Below are 18877 nucleotides of genomic sequence, written 5' to 3'. Positions count from 1 at the left end.
TTTTTTTTTTTTTTATTAAACTTTTGGATTTTTTTCACCACTTAAATAAAAAACAATCTATACATGTTTGGTATCTGTCATCTCATAATGACCTGGCGAATCATAATGGCAGGTCAGATTTAGCATTTGGTGAACATGGTAAAAAAAATAAAAAAAACTGTTGTGGAATTGCACTTCTATACTTCTCCAGCAGTGATGGTGGATCTGCTGGACCTCAGGGCGCCGGATGTGGAGGTTTACCATCTTTTAGATGTCTGTAGGGGAGCGGCAACAACATGTAAACACGCGGGCAGCCCTAGATAATCCACGCCGGCATGATGATAAGATCCGGCGGAAGGTGAAACCTCTTCTCTTTTTCTCCTTTTTTACATTTTCTGGGTTTTCTTGCTCTGCATTTGGATTTATTGCAGATTTTCTTTTCTCGATGTATGATGCTTGGGTACACTCTGGATGGGACTTTGAATTCTCATTGTTCATCGTGATGGTAGCGATGGTGCAGAGTTTAGAAAGCCTTTCAGAGGATGACGTAAAATTTTGGAAGTCAAGGTCCTTGTCCTCACTTGTGTCCTCTTCTTTCTCTGAGACCATAAGCATGTCTCTATGAGCGTGATTGATAAAGAGGCTGGTGTCCACATCTGACACAAGATGAGGAATATACATCGGCTTCTGATTTAGAAGATTGTCAAAATCTATTTTTTTCATGAATGGATGATCCTTAATCTCAAATGCTCCACCTGTCCCAAGTCTGTGCTCAGGATTTTTTTTGAGCAGGTCAGTGATGAGGTTCTTAGCCTCACGGGGTGGACAGCGTTTGTAATTCCAAGGTATTTTTCCCATGACAATCATTCTTTTAAGCTCAGGTATGAAATCCGTATCAAATGGTAAAGATCCAACCAGAAATTCATGGAGGATGATCCCCATTGACCACCAGTCAACAGGTCTTCCGTAGTCTTTCATTAGGATGACCTCTGGGGCCATGTAATTCAGGGTACCACAATTCTCAAGGTCCTTGAACTCTCTGGAGATGTCCTTCAGTGATTGCTTATAGTTGTTGGTTTTTGGTATCATGACACCAATTTTTGAAAGTCCAAAATCGGCGACTTTAATGTGCCCAGCAGTTGTAATCAGTAGGTTGTACGGTTTCAGGTCTCGGTGCACCACACCATAGCTGTGCAGGTATTCCACAGCAAGAACTGTTTCTGCAAAGTACAGACGGGCCAAGGGGATAGATAAACGGCCCTTGGTGCTTAGAAGGGACCCACAGTCTCCACCTCCAACATACTCCATGACCATACACAGGTGAGATCTAGTAGGGAAGGAGCAGAGCATGGAGACCACAAAGGGACAATCAGCGAAGGTCATGATGTCCCTCTCCAGAAAGGCCGCTTCCACGTGTTTTTCAGTTTCCAGGTTCTTCTTCGCCATTTTCTTCATAGCGAAGATCTGCTGTGAGTATTTGTGCTGCACTAAGTAGACAGCCCCAAAACATCCGCCGCTGATCAGTTTGGATGTCTCGAAGTCGCTCATATGCGGCTTTTTCGCCGGGATCAATGATTCCATCAAGTTAGTGGCAGGCTCGTGGATCTCTGGCATCTCACAGATCACACTCTCAGGATCCGGCAGCTCAGGGGTTTCTGTTGTCAGATCGCTGCTTGGCCCCAGATGACTCGTATTAGGGTTCGGGGATTCCGGGGGAACATTTTCCCCGTCTTTGTCGTCGCCTTCTGGTGTCTCAGTGGCAGGCTCGTGGATCTCCGTGATCTCACAGATCACACTCTCAGGATCCGGCAGCTCAGGGGTTTCTGTGGTCAGATCGCTGCTCGGCCCCGCCTGACTCGTGTTAGGGTCCGGGGATTCCAGGGGGACATTTTCCCCATCTTTGTACTCGCCTTGTGGTGTCTCCAGGCATTTCGGGGAGCGGGCCGGACCTCCTAGCACATACAGGACTTTTTCGGCCAGTTCTTTAACAAAAGCCAAATCTCCATCTTGAGATTTTTCTTCAGCCTGCTGTAGTAATGTCCTGATGTTCCGGGTTAAATCTGTCAGATACTCTGAGGTAAGACGGTCTTGGTGGTATTTGGTCAGGCAGTCCTGCACTAGCTCCACCACCAGCCGGTGAGTGAAGCCGAGGATGCCATCGGGTGGTAGAAGCTTAATGTCAGAGCAATGGGTGTAAATAATCTCCAATAATCCTTCTACCTGAAGCTTGTCTAGAAGAAATTCAGCCATAGCGAAAAATTGAAAATGCACTCAGTCACTAGGGAGCCAAAATGGCAGCCGGAACCCTGTGTACATAGCATAAGTAACTGCGAGCGGTGATGTCATAATGGTCGACCATCTGTGATATCATAATGGCTGACCATCTGTGATGTCATAATGGCCGACCATCAGTGATGTCATAATGGCCGACCATATGTTTTCAAACATTTTTTTTTTTTTAAACCGTCTTTATTGAGTGTATTACAAAATATACATATAATGTCCAATAACATAACAGAAGAACATTTATGCAATATTATTAACATTAGACGGCATTTTTTCAACTATAACCCCCCGCCCCTCCCCCTCCACTCCCCCGGGCAAACTCCATAACTTCGTAACACAATTTCATTCCAGTCTAACAGGGATATTACCGGCAAGCTGCTCTCTCATATACCAGTTGGTGAGCTGGAAACAACTATGTATCGCCTGGCTTGTGGAAGATGTCTGAGTATTGATAAAAGAGGACCATGTGAAAAAAAAGCGGTCAGTGTCTTTTTCTTTATTAAGTAAGGTCTCTATCCAATCCATTTTGAAGAGATATGTTACTTTTGTAGTAATTAAGCTTAAAGAAGGTGTTGCATCCTGTGCCTACAAACGGAGAATGCTTTTACGTGTGGCTGCCGCCCATATGAACAAGATGCGGCGCTGCTGGACAGAAAGCCCCACCAACTGGTTCTGTGCGAGAATATTAAATATGGCCCACTCTGGGGAGAGAGAGATAGATATGCCAGTATCCCACACCTCGCTTATTATTGGGCAGTCCCACAGGCAATGGAAAATATCAGCTGGAGAGTGTAAGCATTTAGGGCAGGGATAGTCCCCTGAGGGGGACATTTTAGACTTGACCTCCGGGGAGATGTATGCTCTATGAAATATCATAAGAGACATGGTTATATAACTATCATATGGTAGTATAGAGTTCATACGCAGAGTGGCTTTCAAAAGGTCATTTACCCGACAGTTCGTTAATTGAGCAACCCATTTTCCAGGGCCTGGTGAAGAGTCTCACCAATGTATAGAAGGCTTTAATGATTTATATAAAAGACTCATAGAATAAGTTCCCATTTGGACTTTAATGGATATTAAATTTAGAGGGTGTGTTCTAGCATCATCCGTTATGTCTCGCAATATTGAGCTTACGTAATGTCTAATTTGAGAGATAGTAAAATTGTCTTCTGTAAGGATTGGGTATTTGAAAGCCATGTCCTCTAAGGTAAGAAGGCATTGATTATTTGTTAACGTATCTCGGACCAGTCTACACCCATTGTTTCCAAGCACCTTGTAAATGGGAGGTGACTTGCCTTGTAGAAAAGAGGGGTTACCTTGAATGGGAAGAAACATCGAGATGTGGGGGTCAAGACCGCTAACTCGTCTAGCTTGACGCCATCCCAAGATTACCGACCATAATAGAGGATTATCTCTAACCTCCACTGGAATTTCAGCATTTCGTAGGTGAAGCAATGCTGGGAAGCTGAAGGGTCTACACATGGCCTCATCTATTGGGGTATTAGTGAAGTGATTAAAGGCGTATATCCAATCAAGGGAATGGCGAAAAGCAGCCTCTATACTGTAGAGGCGTAAATTTGGGAGATTAAGTCCACCCAAAGATTTGATTTGCTGTAGCTTAAAAACACTAATTCTAGAGCCCCCTTCTGAGCCCCAAATAAATTGGCAGAAGGCTCGTGTCAGTAGCCTATCATCAGCTTTAGAAAGTAGAACCGGGAGCGTCTGTAAAGGAAAGAGTATTTTAGGGAAAGAGATCATATAAATTAGATGGGCTCTCAACGGAAGAGAAACAGACCACAATTGAGCTGAAAAAAAAAGAAATCCATCAGAGTTATAGCAGAAATGTTAGGAGTGACCAAATCAACAGTTTGGCACATTATGTAAAAAAAAATGCTTGGGAATTCAAACAGCCTGGACGTTCATCAAAGACAATAGTGGTGGATGATCACAGAATCTTTTCCATGGTGAAGAAAAACCTCTTCACAACATCCACCTAAGTGAAGATCATTTTCTAGTAAGTAGGTGTATCAGTCTACCACAAAGAGAGCACTTAATGAAAACAAATATAGAGGGTTGACCACAAGGTGCAAACCATTAACCCCTTCACGCCGCAGCTCTTTTTCGTTTTGCATTTTCATTTTTCGCTCCCCATTCTTCCAAAAGCCATAATTTTTTTATTTTTCCATCAATATGGCCATGTGATGGCTTGTTTTTTGGGGGGACGAGTTGTACTTTTGAACGACACCATTGGTTTTACCATGTCGTGTACTTGAAAAAGGGAAAAAAATTCCAAGTGCGGTGAAATTGCAAAATAAGTGCAATTCCACAACTTTTTTGGATTTTTTTTAACCATGTTCACCAAATGCTAAAATTGACCTGCCATTATGATTCTCCAGGTCATTATGAGTTCGTAGACACCAAACATGTCTAGGTTGTTTTTTACTTAAATTGTGAAAAAAGTTTGTTAAAAAATAATTGTGTCATTTTCCGAGACCCGTCGTGTCACCATTTTTCGTGATCTGTGACTGGATGGTGGCATATTTTTTGCATGCCGAGCTAGCGTTTTTAATGGTACCATTTTGGTGTGGATACGATCTTTTTTTCACCCGTTATTGCATTTTATTGCAATGTTGTGGCAACCCAAAAAACATAATTCTGGCGTTTTGACTTTTTTTCTCCACCAAGCGTTTACCAATCAGATTCATTTTTTTATAGCTTCATAGATGGGGCGATTCTGAACGCAGCGGTACCAAATATGTGTATTTTTAATTTTTTTTAATTGTTTTATTTTGAATGGGGCGAATGGGGGTGATTTGAACTTTCATATTTTTATTTTTTTTTCATATTTCTAAAAACTTTTTTTTTTTTACTTTCTGCCTGCTTCAATAGTTTTCATGGGAGACCAGAAGCTGCAGTTGTCTGATCGCCTCTGCTACATACAGGCGATGATCAGATCGCCTGTGTGTAGCAGAAATGCTCACTTGCTATGAGCGCCGATCACTGGGGGGGTGCTCATAGCAATCCAGCAATTACAACCAGAGGTGTCTCCTGCAGACCCCGGGTTGTCATGCCAGCCCATTGATGGGCGGGATTTGTGACGCGCTTCCGGCGCGATCACATTAAATGCTGCTGTCAGAGATTGACAGCAGCATTTAACAAGTTAACAGCTGCAGGTGGATCGTGATGCCACCCGCTGTTGTTAGGGGCACATGTCAGCTGTTCAAAACAGCTGACATGTGCCAGGAAAGATGTGGACTCAGTGCTGGAGCCCATACTAAAGGGAGGGATACAACATACGCAGTACTAGAATGGCGCATGTCGTGAAGTTAATCAGCCTTAAAAATAGAAAGGCCAGATTAAACTTTGCCCAAAAAAATCTAAAGAAGTCAGCCCAGTTCTTGAAAAGCATTCACAGGACAGAGGAAACTAAAATCAACCTGTACCAGAATGATGGGCAGAAGAAAGTATGGAGAAAGCTTGATAATAGCTCATGACCAAAAGCACAACACATCCTCTGTAAAACATGGTGGAGGCAGTGTGATGGCGTGGGCATGAATGGCTTCCGATGGCACTGGGTCACTAGTGTTTATTGATGATTTGACTGAAGACAGAAGCAGCTGTATGAATTCTGAAGTGTACTGGGCTATACTCTGCTCAGATTAAACCAAATGCAGCAAGGTTGATTGGATGGCACTTCACAGTACAGATGGACAATGACTCAAAACATACTTTGAAAGCAGCACAAGAGGTTTTTAAGGCAAAGAAGTGGAATGTTCTGCAATGGCTGAGTCAATCACCAGATCTCAACCCCATTGATCAGAATTTCACATGCTTAAGACATAACTTAAGTCAAAAAGGAGGAAACCCGGCGTTTGTTAACATCCATGGCTTCCAGACTTCAAGCAGTCATTGCCTGCAAAGGATTCTCTACACAGAGATAAAAATAACATTTTATTTATGGTAAAGTTAATTTATCTAATTATCATAGAATCATGGAATGCTAGAGTTGGAAGGGACCTCCAGGGTCATCATGTCCAAACCCCTGCTCAATGCAGGATTCACTAAACTATCTCAAGCAGATGTCTGTCCAGCCTTTGTTTGAAGACTTCCATTGATGGAGAACTCACCATCTCTCATGGTAGCCTGTTCCACTAATTAATCACCCTCACTGTCAAAGTTTTTTTTATAATATCTGATCTGTATCTTATCCCTTTCAGTTTAATTCTATTGCTTCCCATGTGCAAATGAGAATAAGGATGATCCTGCTACACTGTGACATCCCTTCTGATATTTGTAGACAGCTATTACGTCTTCTCTTATCTTTTTTGCAGGCTAAGCATTCCCAGATTCTGTAGTTGTTCCTCATAGGACATACTTTGCAGTCCGCTCACTATACTGGTAGCTCTTCTCTGCACTTGCTTCATTTTTTTGTCTTTTTTAAAATGTAGTGCCCAGAACTGGACACAGTATTCCAGATGAGGTCTGACCAAGGATGAGTAGAGGGGGATAATTATTTCACATGATCTAGACTGCTTTTCTTCTCTAGTAATAGCTATCCCTCCTAGCTTTGCATCGTCTGCAACTTTGATTAGTTTACTTTCAGTTCCTTTATCTAGATCATTTATAAAAATGTTGAACAACATTGGTGTCAAGACAGAGCCTTGTGGTACTCCAGTTGAAACACTCTTCTAATTGGACATGCAACCATTTATTACCACTCTTTGAGTGCAATCACTGAGCCAGTTATGAATCCAACTAATCTTGTCAATCCTATTATTGGTAATTTTTGCAAAAAGAATAGTATGAGAAACTTTATAAAGTGCTTTGTTAAAGTCAATATATAGTATATCTACCGCATTTCCCTGATCCACACAGTCAGTGATTCCATCATAGAAGGAAATAAGATTTGTCTGACATGACTTGTTTGCTACAAACCCATGCTGGCTTTGGTTAATTACTATATTCTTATCCAAGTACTTACATACATTCTATTTAATAATTTGTTCAAAGATCTATTTTTACTTTTACTTTAATTACTTTTGAATCCCTGAAATGAGGCGGCTTTGTAATAAATGGTTGCAATTCCTAAATATTTCACAGCATATTTTTGTTTAACCCTTTAATTAAACCTGCAAGTCTACATTTCAATTGAATCTCAGTTGTTTCCTTTCAATTACAAAATTGCAGCATTTAGAGGCCAAATCATGGAGATTAAGTCCCTGTACAAATATTTCTGCACCTAACTGAATTACATGTGTTAGAAATAGAGATGAAGACATTTTTGAAAATTTGATTTGGTTTATTCATTCAGTTTGGCTGGAAAATTAAATTCTGACCAAATTGATTCATCCTGAATCGAAAGTGTCCTGAAGAGACATTTATATAAAACTAGCTGAAGAGCCCGGCGCTGCCTGGGCCTAGTAACTACCATAACTACGGTTAGTAATAACAAATTATAATGATTATATATATATATACACTCACTGGCCACTTTATTAGGTACACCTGTCCAACTGTGTGTTAAGACTTAATTTCTAATCAGCCAATCACATGGCGGCAACTCAGTGCATTTAGGCATGTAGACATGGTCAAGACAATCTCCTGCAGTTCAAACCGAGCATCAGTATGGGGAAGAAAGGTGATTTGAGTGCCTTTGAACGTGGCATGATTGTTGGTGCCAGAAGGGCTGGTCTGAGTATTTCAGAAACTGCTGATCTACTGGGATTTTCACGCACAACCATCTCTAGGGTTTACAGAGAATGGTCCGAAAAAGAAAAAAAATCCAGTGAGCGGCAGTTCTGTGGCCGGAAATGCCTTGTTGATGCCAGAGGTCAGAGGAGAATGGGCATACTGGTTCGAGCTGATAGAAAGGCAACAGTGACTCAAATTGCCACCCGTTACAACCAAGGTAGGCAGAAGAGCATCTCTGAATGCACAGTGCGTCGAACTTTGAGGCAGATGGGCTACAGCAGCAGAAGACCACACTGGGTACCACTCCTCTCAGCTAAGAACAGGCATCTGATGGCTACTTTCAGCAGGATAATGCGCCATGTCATAAAGCTCGAATCATCTCAGATTGGTTTCTTGAACATGACAATGAGTTCACTGTACTCAAATGGCCTCCTCAGTCACCAGATCTCAATCCAATAGAGCATCTTTGGGATGTGGTGGAACGGGAGATTCGCATCAGGGATGTGCAGCCGACAAATCTGCGCCAACTGTGTGATGCCATCATGTCAATATGGTCCAAAATCTCTGAGGAATGCTTCCAGCACCTTGTTGAATCTCTGCCACGAAGAATTGAGGCAGTTCTGAAGGCAAAAGGGGGTCCAACCCGTTACTAGCATGGTGTACCTAATAAAGTGGCCAGTGAGTGTGTATATATATATATATAGTGTGTGTATATATATATATGTATATATATATATATATATATAAAGCTGAGTGTAGAGCCCCGCCCACTTCGCATAGCCACATTCACTATAATATCCCACATCATCTCGTCAGCCAGAGCTACCGGACTACTACCCCTAATATCCCACATCATCCCGTCAGCCAGAGCCACCGGACTACTACCCCTAATATCTCACATCATCCCATCAGAGCCAGTAAAAACAGAATAGTGAAATTGCACAGAAACATGGTTCACTAAGATCCCAGGTTTTCTACTGATCAGGCTGATATTCTCACTTTTCTGCCACCATAAATATCACAGTAATGCTTTTCACCAATGAACAGGCACAAACTTATACATTAGTACAGCTGAGAAACCTTCACACACATTTTCATGCACCGTCAACTTGTAATTTGTCCGTCTGAGTTGCTCATGGGTGTACAGCATCTGTATGCAGTATAGTATCATATTTAATGGGTTGTTATGGGAAAAGCATTACGTGTTATATGGGTATATTCAGGTGAACTATGGGGAAAGAAGCATTTTAAAAAAAACTCACAGCATCAGAGCACAGTAAAACATCAATAATGCATAAAAGTGTCTGTGAGAAAATATTAAATCCACATGACATTTAATATGTGCACTTTCCTACATTCATGTGTGTCACTTAATGATACCACACAGGAGGGGGGATTCATTTCTGTCATGTACTAACTGCTCCTTTCTGGGGGACAAACGATGGCTGGAGCTTATGTTCCTGGGGATGCTAGATTTCTCCCACCATGTCAGTGTCTGCTGAGGTGCTGTCAAGTGGGAAAACTTGCGCATAGCAACCAATCACAGCTCAGCTACTTTTAACCAGCTCTGGTGAAATGAGAGATGCTTAGTGATTGGTTGCAATTAAAACTGTTGGTCATAGCAACCAATCACAGCTGAGCTTCTTTTGAACAGCTCTGGTGAAATGAAAGATGCATCGTGATTGGTTGGTGATACACACACACACACACACACACACACACACACACACTGATTTTTATATATAGATGTAGTAATCGCAGGTACACGGGATGCAGTGACGAGGCGAGAGACGGGAGGAACTTTAAGATGTAACTTATATATATATATATATATATATATATATGCCTATAGGGGCTATCTCGAGCAACCAAACAAGTTAACAGCAGTTATCCTTGCAGGGATCAACACAAGAATACACTGGTAACACAAACACGACTAACCCGGCAAAAAATGTTAACTACAATGTGTCACTTATTCTCTCTGACGTCCGGCAGAGCGATGGTCGATGATGCTTCGGCGTATCAGCCGCTGGGCCCAGCCGATGAGGATTTGGTGGAGACTTCGGGCGTTCCTACGCCCCGGAGAAGTGGGGGCACAGCAGGCCCCTGAAGAGTTCCTCTGCCCAGGGTCCAGACAGCGTAGGCCACAGCTGCGGGGGCCGCAGGCGGCAGCAGACAGGCCGCAACTGTGGACTGGAGTGGATCAGTTGCGACCACGGGCGGCAGCAGATGGGCTGCATCCACGGGGTGGAGTCAGGCGTCGGCTGCCGAGGGCGGAAGTGGTCGGGCTGCACCCGCGGGCTGGAGTCGAGCGGTGGCTGCCACGGGCGGGAGAGGATGGGTCGCATCCATGGGGTGGAGACGGGCATCGGCTGGCACGGGCGGAAGTGGTCGGGTTGCACCCGCGGGGTGGAGTTGGGCGTCGGCTGCCGCGGGCGGGAGAAGTCGGCCCGCACCCACTGGGTGGAGTCGGGCGTCGGCTGTCGCGAGCGGGAGCGGTCGGGCCGCACCCGTGGGGTGGAGTCGGGCGGAGGCAGCTGCGGGTGGCAGATGACAGGCCACACCCAGGGGGCAGAGCCGGACGGTGTCTCTCCGTTGGACGGCTCGGTGCCGTCTCTCTTCTGCTAGCGGTGAGTCTCCCTTCAGTCTCTTCTGTCACTGCTCTGCTCTCCTTGCTCTGGTTCTGGCTCTCGCTCTGGCTCTCTGGCGCCCTCTAGCTTCCTCTCTTCTCTCCTGCTACATCGACTGACCCCTACTGGCGTCCTCAGCCCCTTTTATAGTAGCTCCTCCCCCAACCTTTCTAGAAGTCTCTGCGGTCCATCCCCCAATTGTGTCCCCCAGAAACAGTCTCCCTAGGAACCTTGGTGATGGCCCCCTTGGTTCCGGCCTGGGTATACAGAGGGGACTCCTCCTCCTACACTGAGATAATATACTGAATTGTCCTAGGTCTACTCCTCACCTGTCCTGCCATCGCAGCTCCCCACCATCTTCTCTCATTTTTGATGTGGATATTCTTCTAGTCTCCAGCCTTCTCCTTGAGTCTTCCTGTGCTGTATAGGCCTCATGTGGTCACTTGTGTGTCAGACCCCATATATGAATGGGTGAGGCTCAGTCAGAGCAGGAAGACCGGAAAAACGGAGGCTGGATGAAGATATAGAGGCCAAAAGAATTGAAGACTGGTAGACAGGGTGCGGAGCTGCGGCGGTAAGACCGATGAGGGGTAGGCCTCAGAAAGGTGCTTTATTATTTTGTAACCTCTTCTGAATCTGAACACAGTTTATGGAATACAGAATTTTTTGCATGTAAAATTACAACAAAATCTTATTAATATCCTGTATTTCAGTTGAACATTTCTATCACATTCCCATTTCATGGTGTCGGGGGATTGCTATGATATTCATTGATTTCACATATCCTTTATGTGCAGTAAAAAGTGAGCAACATTTCAAGATAGACCCAGAAGAGGGAAGTGATGTGTAGGAAGATCACTTTATTGCTCTGATTTAGGCTGTGTGCCCACGTTGCGTTTTTTAAGCATTTCCACAGCGCTTTTAGACAAGCATTTCTTCTGCGGAAACGCTTAAGAAAGGCATCTAATGTAATAGATAGAATGGAAAACGCACATGTTGTGCTAATGGTGCGTTTTTTTCCACTGCGGAAACGCTTAGCGGAAAAAAACGCAGCATGTTCATTAATTGTGTGGAATCGCGTGCGATTCCACATACATACACTGTAATTGCAGAAACGCATAGGAAAACGCATGTCAAAACGCTTGACAATCGCGTCAAAAATGCATGTCAAAAAGCGCATGCGGTTTCCCTGGCAACGGCATGCATTTCTGCTCAGGAAAAAAACGCTTGAAAAACGCTACGTGGGCACATAGCCTAAATGTTACTACAATGTTGTATGTAAATATACAGAATAAAGTCTCGCTGACACGAGCATATAAATCAGACAAGTGCACTCAGAAAAAAAAAATAGTATTGCACTTTGACCAATGTTATTCAATAAGGCAATGCTGATCTACGTTTTTTTTCTCTGCAGTATTCAGAGTGAGGATAACATTTGCAGCATGCTGCAACTTGACTCCAAAATCGGGCGAGCGCGAGAACAAAAATCTGATTTCATACAGAGCCACAGGATAGCATCCGATTTTTAAGGATACATTGCCATTCTGTAAGAGAGCCAATTGTAAATGATCCTGTAAATGATTAATAGCTGCTGAGTAAAAAAAACAAATTTAATACGGATGACAAATGAGTGATGAGCGAGTATACTCGTTGCTCGGATTTTCCCCAGCATGCTCGGGTGTCCTCCGAGTATTTTGGCGTGCTCGTAGATTTGATTTTCGTCGTCTCAGCTGCATGATTTGCGAATGCTAGACAGCCTGAATACATGTGTGGAATGCCTGTTTGTTAGGGAATTCCCAAATGTATTCAGCCTGTCTACAAGTCGCAAATCATGCAGCTGAGACGACGAAAACCAAATCTCCGAGCACTGCAAAATACTCAATCACCCGAGCAACGAGTATACTCGCTCATCACTACAAGAGAGAGGTGAAAAATAAGTTGTCCCACTCTCCTTGAAATGTGTGATACTCTGGGGCTTTGTTAAAGGGGTTGTCCGGGCTTTTCACATAATCTCAGTACATATCTGGGCTGCAGAATTATGACAATAAGTAATTTACTTTCTGTCACTAGTTTACACGGTTTTCTAGATATTCTGAACAGAACGTCCAAGGGGGCGGGGTGTTATGGCATTAAAATGAGAACTGGTCATTTCCTCCTACTCTACTAAAAACATGCCGTCTATAGCAACAACCCCACCCTCCATAGCAACAGGCCCTCCCCGTCCACATAAAGAAGCCCTCATCACACAGTAACAAATCCTCCCCGCCGCTTCACTCCCCCCCTTCCACCCGTCGCCATACCCCCCCTCGCTGCCGCTCCATTCCCCCCTTCCCCCCAACGCCATCCCCCCCCTCCCTGCCACTCCATTCCCCCCCACCACGCTGGTCTGTCTCACCCGGTCTTCACATTGCAGATGAAACCTGCAGCAGGGAAGGAGCGGGTCATGTGACAGGCTCTGCGCACGTCACTTCAGCCCGCCTGTCACATGACCCTCTCATTCCCGGCTGCAGTTTTCACCGGCAATGTGAAGACCGGGTGAGGCCGGAGCGGCGTGGAGGAGGGGGGATGGAGAGGCGGGGGGGGGGGAATGGAGCGGCAGGGAGGGGGGGGAATGGAGCGGCACGGAGGGGGGGAATGGAGTTGGGGGGAGGGTTTGTTACTGTGTGAGGAGGGCTAGGCTTCTTTATGTGGACTGGGAGAGCCTGTTGCTATGGAGGGTGGGGTTGTTGCTATAGACGGCATGTTTTTAGTAGAGTAGGAGGAAATGACTAGTTCTCATTTCAATGCCATAACACCCCCCCCTTGGACGTTCTCTTCAGAATATCTAGAAAACCGTGCAAACTGGTGACAGAAAGTAAATTACTTATTGTCACAATTCTGCAGCCCAGATATGTACTGAGATTATGTGAAAAGCCTGGACAACCCCTTTAAAGCGGAGGATTAATGCACAGCTTCAGAGAAGTCTCCTTCATCATGCACAATGAATTTCCCATGCATTTTACTACCCAATTAGGGGATAATAAACTCTGCTTGTAAATATGGTGAATTTACTTTTAATGAATATCCCCCATTGAGTCTCAAGAGTAAACCAGAAAATCAGTAAAACTTCCAGGCGGTTCTCTGTGTTCCATCCACGTGTTCCATTCTCTGTGTTCCGACCACGTGTTCCATTCTCTGTGTTCTGTCCACGTGTTCCATTCTCTGTGTTCCGTCCACGTGTTCCAATCTCTGTGTTTTGTCCACGTGTTTATTTCTCTTAGTTCCATCCACGTGTTCCATTCTTTGTGTTCGTCCATGTGTTCCATTCTTTTTGTTCCGTTCACGTGTTCCATTATCTGGTGTTCCGTCTACGTGTTCCATTCTCTTTGTTCCGTCCACGTGTTCCATTCTCTGTGTTCCGTCCACGTGTTCCATTCTCTTTGTTCCGCCACGTGTTCCATTCTTTTTGTTCCGTCCACGTGTTCCATTCTCTTTGTTCCGTCCACGTGATCCATTCTCTGTGTTCCGTCCACGTGTTCCATTCTATTTGTTCCGTCCACGTGTTCCATTCTCTTTATTCCGTCCAGGTGGTCCATTCTTTTTGTTCCGTCCACGTGTTCCATTCTCTGTGTTCCGTCCACGTGTTCCATTCTCTGTGTTCCGTCCACGTGTTCCATTCCTTTTGTTCCGTCCACATGTTCCATTCTCTATGTTCTGTCCACATGTTCCATGCTCTGTGTTCCATCCACGGCAATTCTCATATCTTATATTTCATTATGTGAATCGTTTCAACTCGCTAATGTAATTTCTCCATGAAGGAAGCAAATGATAATATTTGTGGCATTTTTTAAATATTTTGGTATTACTGTAGAAGCCGACCGCATAGTTCCCCCTTCCAGACATATTGAGCTACAATGAAGGCCAAGTCTTTTTCCTTTACTCAGCTGAAATATTCAGCCTTAGGACACAGAGCTTAACATACAGAAAAAGGATTTTAAGTTGGCAAAGATTATGTTGAGAATTCTTTTCTCTTAAGTAATTAGTAGAAAATATTTTCTCTAAATCAGTGTTTTTTAAAAATATGATGACACAAATGTATTGTTTTTAAAGGGAATCTGTCAGTAGGATAACCTCTTTTAAGCCATCTGTATGGACATGTAGGTCATAGGTAGCAGAAAAAAATACCTATTATTATTATTATTATTATTATTATTATTATGCTTTTACCTATATAGCCATATTCCACAGCGCTTTACATACATTATCATCACTGCCCCCGATGGGGCCCACAATCTAAATTGCCTTTTGGTATGTCTTTGGATATCTGTGTTCCGATGTCATATTCTAGAGAAATCCACAATTTTTTTTTAATATGTAAATTAGCTGTTAATTTCTATGGACCCCATACAGACCTCCCTGAAAATCCTCTTCCAGAGCTTATTTAAATGAAAGAGGGTGTTGCCACTCTGAGACATGTAGATCAGGAGAGCAGACTGTCTGTCATTACATGTCTCCACTGGAAACGCCCCCTTTTATTTACAGTAAGCCTTGGATGCAGATGCTCAGGGAGATCTATATCCGGACCATAGATCTTAACAGCTCATTTACATATTAAGAAAAACATATCATTTTACTCCGCTTCCTATAACCTATATAGACGGCTTAGGATGGTTGATCCTACTGACAAATTCCCTTTAACTATTGCAGTTTTCACTTTGGCCATTAAAGCAGATGTAACAGGATGAGACTTTCTATTTTCTGTAGCTCACGTGTCGGCTTTCGGCTTTACGGTATAAATTGGAATAATTGAGTCTGTCTTGACTGGGACATTGAAATATAATGGCAGAGAGAAAATTAAGAAAAAACCTTTCATTCTGGAGGGCTCGGCACCTTCATGTATTACACAGCCCAGTGATTTTAGTGGCACTTTTTAATTAATAATTTTTCTGTAATGAACCTGCCAAGAATTACTGGTGTATTGTGGGCTGCAATTTCCAGGGGCAAGTATTTTACACCTCCTTACCCAATAATTTTTAGCACTCCCATCCACCAATCTGTTGGGCTCTGTTGTCCTTATATTTTGCATTTTGACCTCCTATATTCTTTTTTTTTCTGAACTTAGACATAAGCTTTGAAAAATAAAATATTGTTCTACTTATTCCTTCACAACCTATCACGTATAAGTCGCCTCCCTCCCTTTGATACGGGCTCCGAGTCCGACGCTGAGCCCGCATCTTTTCTGACACATGATAGCTGGTTTGATCAACTGTCATGTGCCCCTAACAGCTGAAATTGCGATCCACCTGCGGCTGCTAACATGTTAAATGCCACTGTCAATCTCTGACAGCGGCATTTAACACATGCGTGCCGGAAGCGTGTCACAAACCACACCCACGGACGCCCCTGGAGATGATGATTTCTGCTACACATAGCAAGGCTATACGTAGCACAAGTGATCAGATGATTGCAGCTTCAAGTCTTCTATGGAGACTACTGTATTGAAGGAAGTCAAAAGTGGAAAAAAAATGTTTTAAAAAATATAAAATTAAGTTTAAAGTTCATATTTCCCTAGTCAAAATAAAACAATACAAAAAAACGATCATATATTTCATATTGCTGCATTAAGAAACTCCCAATTTATCCAAATACAAAGGCAATCTGATTGGTAAACTACATAACGAGTAAAAAATCCAAACCGCAAAATTACGTTTTTTTGTTCATAGCAACAGGTGATAAAATCGTATCTACCCTAAAATGCTATCACTAAAAACGTCAGCTCGGCGCGCAAAATATAAGCCCTGACCCAGCCCCAGATCCCAAAAAATGGAGACGATACGGATCTCAGAAAATGGTGCAATTTTTTTTTTTATTAAACTTTGGATTTTTTTTCACCACGTAAATAAAAAACAATCTATACAAGTTTGGTATCTGTCATCTGATAATGACCTGGCGAATCATAATGGCAGGTCAGATTTAGCATTTGGTGAACATGGTAAAAAAATAAAAAAAACTGTTGTGGAATTGCACTTCTATACTTCTCCAGCAGTGATGGTGGATCTGCTGGACCTCAGGGCGCTGGATGTGGAGGTTTACCGTCTTTTAAATATCTGTAGGGGAGCGGCAACAACATGTAAACACGTGGGCAGCCCTGGATAATCCACGCCGGCAGGATGATAAGATCCGGCGGAAGGTGGAACCTCTTCTCTTTTTCTCCTTTTTTACATTCTCTGGGCTTTCTTGCTCTGCATTTGGATTTATTGCAGATTTTCTTTTCTCGATGTCTGATGCTTGGGTACACTCTGGATGGGACTTTGAATTCTCATTGTTCATCGTGATGGTAGCGATGGTGCAGAGTTTAGAAAGCCTTTCAGAGGATGACGTAAAATTTTGGAAGTCAAGGTCCTTGTCCTCACTTGTGTCCTCTTCATTCTCTGAGACCATAAGCATGTCTCTATGAGCGTGATTGATAAAGAGGCTGGTGTCCACATCTGACACAAGATGAGGAATATACATCGGCTTCTGATTTAGAAGATTGTCAAAATCTATTTTTTTCATGAACGGATGATCCTTAATCTTAAATGCTCCACCTGTCCCAAGTCTTTGCTCAGGATTTTTTTTGAGCAGGTCAGTGATGAGGTTCTTAGCCTCACGGGGTGGACAGCGTTTGTAATTCCAAGGTATTTTTCCCATGACAATCATTCTTTTAAGCTCAGGTATGAAATCCGTATCAAATGGTAAAGATCCCACCAGAAATTCATAGAGAATGATCCCCATTGACCACCAGTCAACAGGTCTTCCGTAGTCTTTCATTAGGATGACCTCTGGGGCCATGTAATTCAGGGTACCACAATTCTCAAGGTCCTTGAACTCTCTGGAGATGTCCTTCACTGATTGCTTATAGTTGTTGGTTTTTGGTATCATGACACCAATTTTTGAAAGCCCAAAATCAGCGACTTTAATGTGCCCAGCAGTTGTAATCAGTAGGTTGTACGGTTTTAGGTCTCGGTGCACCACACCATAGCTGTGCAGGTATTCCACAGCAAGAACTGTTTCTGCAAAGTACAGACGGGCCAAGGGGATAGATAAACGGCCCCTGGTGCTTAGAAGGGACCCACAGTCTCCACCTCCAACATACTCCATGACCATACACAGGTGAGATCTAGTAGGGAAGGAGCAGAGCATGGAGACCACAAAGGGACAATCAGCGAAGGTCATGATGTCCCTCTCCAGAAAGGCCGCTTCCACGTGTTTTTCAGTTTCCAGGTTCTTCTTCGCCATTTTCTTCATAGCGAAGATCTGCTGTGAGTATTTGTGCTGCACTAAGTAGACAGCCCCAAAACATCCGCCGCTGATCAGTTTGGATGTCTCAAAGTCGCTCATATGCGGCTTTCTCGCCGGGATCAATGATTCCATCAAGTTAGTGGCAGGCTCGTGGATCTCTGGCATCTCACAGATCACACTCTCAGGATCTGGCAGCTCAGGGGTTTCTGTTGTCAGATCGCTGCTTGGCCCCGGATGACTCGTATTAGGGTCCGGGGATTCCGGGGGAACATTTTCCCCGTCTTTGTCGTCGCCTTCTGGTGTCTCAGTGGCAGGCTCGTGGATCTCCAGGATCTCACAGATCACACTCTCAGGATACGGCAGCTCAGGGGTTTCTGTGGTCAGATCGCTGCTCAGCCCCGCCTGACTCGTGTTAGGGTCCGGGGGGACATTTTCCCTGTCTTTGTACTCGCCTTGTGGTGTCTCCAGGCATTCCGGGGAGCGGGCCGGACCTTCCAGCACATACAGGACTTTTTCGGCCAGTTCTTTAACAAAAGCCAAATCTCCATCTTGAGATCTTTCTTCAGCCTGCTGTAGTAATGTCCTGATGTTCCGGGTTAAATCCGTCAGATACTCTGAGGTAAGACGGTCTTGGTGGTATTTGGTCAGGCAGTCCTGCACTAGCTCCACCACCAGCCGGTGAGTGAAGCCGAGGACGCCATCGGGTGGTAGAAGCTTAATGTCAGAGCAATGGGTGTAAATAATCTCCAATAATCCTTCTACCTGAAGCTTGTCTAGAAGAAATTCAGCCATAGCGAAAAATTGCAAATGCACTCAGTCACTAGGGAGCCAAAATGGCAGCAGGAATCCTGTGTACACAGCATAAGTAACTGCGAGCGGTGATGTCATAATGGTCGACCATCTGTGATATCATAATGGCCGACCATCTGTGATGTCATAATGGACGACCATCAGTGATGTCATAATGGTCGACCATCTGTGATATCATAATGGCCGACCATCAGTGATGTCATAATGGCCGACCATCA

The 18877-nt window shown here is 43.9% G+C and overlaps 1 protein-coding gene and 2 pseudogenes across 1 annotated transcript in view; all 3 read right to left on the bottom strand.

The window, feature by feature from the left end:
* Positions 1-18877, bottom strand: part of LOC141097309 (cell cycle control protein 50C-like) — a 92918-nt gene that overhangs the window by 44384 nt on the left and 29657 nt on the right. The gene's annotated exons all lie outside the window — the stretch shown is intronic.
* Positions 247-1593, bottom strand: LOC141097272 (microtubule-associated serine/threonine-protein kinase 3 pseudogene; annotated as a pseudogene).
* Positions 14505-18014, bottom strand: LOC141097271 (microtubule-associated serine/threonine-protein kinase 3 pseudogene; annotated as a pseudogene).

This window comes from Dendrobates tinctorius, unplaced genomic scaffold, assembly GCF_039654945.1.
Source record: "Dendrobates tinctorius isolate UK_male_01 unplaced genomic scaffold, ASM3965494v1 ptg000084l, whole genome shotgun sequence".
NCBI classification, from domain to species: Eukaryota; Metazoa; Chordata; class Amphibia; order Anura; family Dendrobatidae; genus Dendrobates; species Dendrobates tinctorius.
This window is presented reverse-complemented; position numbering and strand designations above follow the sequence as displayed.